This window comes from Enhydra lutris, unplaced genomic scaffold, assembly GCF_002288905.1.
Source record: "Enhydra lutris kenyoni isolate GAN:26980312 unplaced genomic scaffold, ASM228890v2 scaffoldscaffold58, whole genome shotgun sequence".
Taxonomy (NCBI): domain Eukaryota; kingdom Metazoa; phylum Chordata; class Mammalia; order Carnivora; family Mustelidae; genus Enhydra; species Enhydra lutris.
The window spans coordinates 4612977-4615921 of record NW_019154142.1 but is presented as its reverse complement, the minus strand read 5'-3'; the positions used below and the strand labels follow the sequence as shown (position 1 = coordinate 4615921).

At 35.6% G+C, this 2945-nt stretch overlaps 1 protein-coding gene across 2 annotated transcripts in view; it reads right to left on the bottom strand.

The window, feature by feature from the left end:
- Nucleotides 1-2945, bottom strand: part of LOC111158218 (REV3 like, DNA directed polymerase zeta catalytic subunit) — a 183512-nt gene that overhangs the window by 94429 nt on the left and 86138 nt on the right. The window lies entirely within an intron of this gene.

Sequence of the window (2945 nt, the reverse complement as noted above, 5' to 3'; positions counted from 1 at the left end):
CTCTCTCTCTCTCTCTCTGCCTGCCTCTCCGTCTACTTGTGATCTCTCTCTGTCAAATAAATAAATAAAATCTTTAAAAAAAAAATTAAAATTAAAATTAAAAACCCTCCATCTGTGAATCACTAAATATTTACAATCTCTTTAGCCTCTTTGATCCTACCTAGTTTATACAGTTATATTACCCTGATTAAATTAAAATATACAAAGGGAAAAGAGTAATATAATTATTCTCTATGGTTTAAAAATTACAAATTAATTTTATATTTCTCAGCTTTTAAGATCTAAAAATTTCTCCTTTAATGTATTATTTTTATAAGCCTAACTTGAACCACTGGATTAATTTTAAGAATAAAGATAAAATGAGTCTCATATTATAATCTAGTGAAAGGGAGAGAGAGAGAGCAAATAGCACTGGGAAAAAAGACTATAGTAAAAAATGAAGGCAGTTAGAACTAAATGGAAAACATTTCCCCTCTCTCCACTCACACACTCTCTCTCTCAAATAAATAAAATCTTAAAAAAAAAACAAAACACAAGTTTTGAGGGGCACCTGGGTGGCTCAGTTGGTTGGACAACCAACTCCTGGTTTCCACTTGAGTGGTGATCTCAGGTCTGTGAGACTGGAACATGACTGAGATGGAAGAATTCAGTGGGAAAAAAAATTTGCAGTAATATGTGAGAACTAGTTATTTACCTTTAGAAAAATATGGGGTGCTTGAGTGGCTCAGTTGGTTAAGTGTCTGAATCTTGATTTGAGCTCGTCATGATACTGAGCCCTGATTCTCTCTCCCCCTCTCCCTCTGCCCCCTCTTAAAAAACATATATAATTAGATCCTTATTATACATAAACGTAAAATTTCAGATAAGTATAAGATCTAAGTGTGAAAAACCAAATTGTAAGCACACATAAGCCGTAGGGATGAAAACTTGCATTACATCACAATAGGGAAGGACCCAAGAGGAAATGAACCAAGAGCATGAATAAGCAATTCTCAGATAAAGACACACAAATGCTCAAACTTATTAGTAAGTAGGAAATACAAGTTAAACTAAGGAAATACCATTTCAAAGAATCAGAATGGCAAAATTTTTTTACATCTGATACTATCAAATGCCATTGAGGATGCAGAGAAATATAAGCTCTGATACACTGTGGGATTATAAACTTAGGATCATTTTATAGAGGAATTTTATAATATAGCATTACTACTATAATGTGATATTTTTATTATTAACATACTTCAAAATATGAAAAATGGAGCTCTAAAAATAACAGGGCTTACAGGGGAAAAAAAAGGTTAAGGCAAAATTTATGCAACTTTATAACCAGAACACTAATAAAATCAATAATTGGTACCTGAGGAGATAACTCTGATCAGTCAGGCAGGCAGCCAGTGTGGCTGGAAGCTGTCAAAAGTGGATATTAAAATGCACAGGAAATAACAGTATGGAAATGCTGGATACATTTTGATTAGAACGCAGCTGGCAGATGCTAAGACAAAGCAAATGCAAGTAGAACTCTGAGCCAGTAGGATGCCAATGAGGTGAGTCAGGAGACCTCAGGTGCAACCTGCCATGAGGCAGAGATGGCACAATATTGGGACACCTCCTAGGGAGAGAGGAAGCCCTGGGTGTAGAGACCCATTTTGAATTTTAGTTAAATATAGTCAAAAGAGCCACTGCTGCTAATGCCACAGTCTAAAGTCTAAAGGAGGCTTTTCCATTCTAGCAGAAAGTTGTAATTCTACTGCTGCTATTCTGGCTCCCCTTGTGAGAAAAACTGAGTATCAAACAATGTGACTTTGGAGTAAAACTTTCGTTATTCTTTTATTTACCAATCGTGTAAAATCTAACTACCTTACTTCTAGAAACCTGTTAGAACAGATGCTATCTAGGTAGAATACTTATACTCTAAGACCTGGCAAATTACACTTCTGTATGTTTTCTACAAAGAAACTCTTGCCTCAAGGTGACAAAAATAACACTATTAATAACAATGCAAAAGTGAAAACCATCTAATGGTTGCAGAGAAGCAGATAAACATGTTTAGTCTTACAAAGGAACACTTCAGTAGCTAAAATGAGTGAACTAGAAACATGTATGAACAAGGAAAGATTTCAAAGTTATACTGTTGACATAAGATACTCAACATCATTAATAACAAGGAAAATGATAATTAAAACCATAATGAGATACTATTTCACACACACTAGGATGGCTTTATAAAAAAAACAAATAACAAATGTTCTTGAAGATGCAGGGTCACTGCAACTTTCACATACTGCTGGTGGAAATGTAAAACAGTATAGTCACATTGGAAAAACAGCATTGTAGTTTATTAAAAAGTTGAATATAAGTTTATCAAATGACCCAGCAATTCCATTCTTGTATCTCTAAAGAAAAATGCAAATACATGCCTACACAAAGACTTACATGTAAGTGTTCATAGCAGCATTATTCTTTTTTTCAATTAACATATAATGTATTATTTGCCCCAGGGGTACACGTCTGTGAATCATCAGGCTTACAAAATTCATAGGACTCACCATAGCACATAACCTCCCCAATGTCCATAACCCAGCCACCCTCTACCGATCTCCTGACCCCTCAGCAACCCTGTTTGCTTGAGGAGATTAAGAGTCTCTTATGGTTTGTCTCCCTCCCGATACCATCTTGTTTTATTTTTTCCTTCCCTACTCACCCACAATCCCCTGCCCTCCCTCTCAAATTCCTCATATCAGAGAGATCATATGATAATTGTCTTTCTCTGATTGACTTATTTCACTTAGCATAATACCCTCTAGTTCCATCCATGTCGTTGCAAATGGTAAGACTTCATTTCTTTTGATGGCTCCATAGTATTCCATTGTGTGTGTGTGTGTGTGTGTGTGTGTGTGTGTGTGGTGTGTATACACACACACACACACACACACACACACACACAC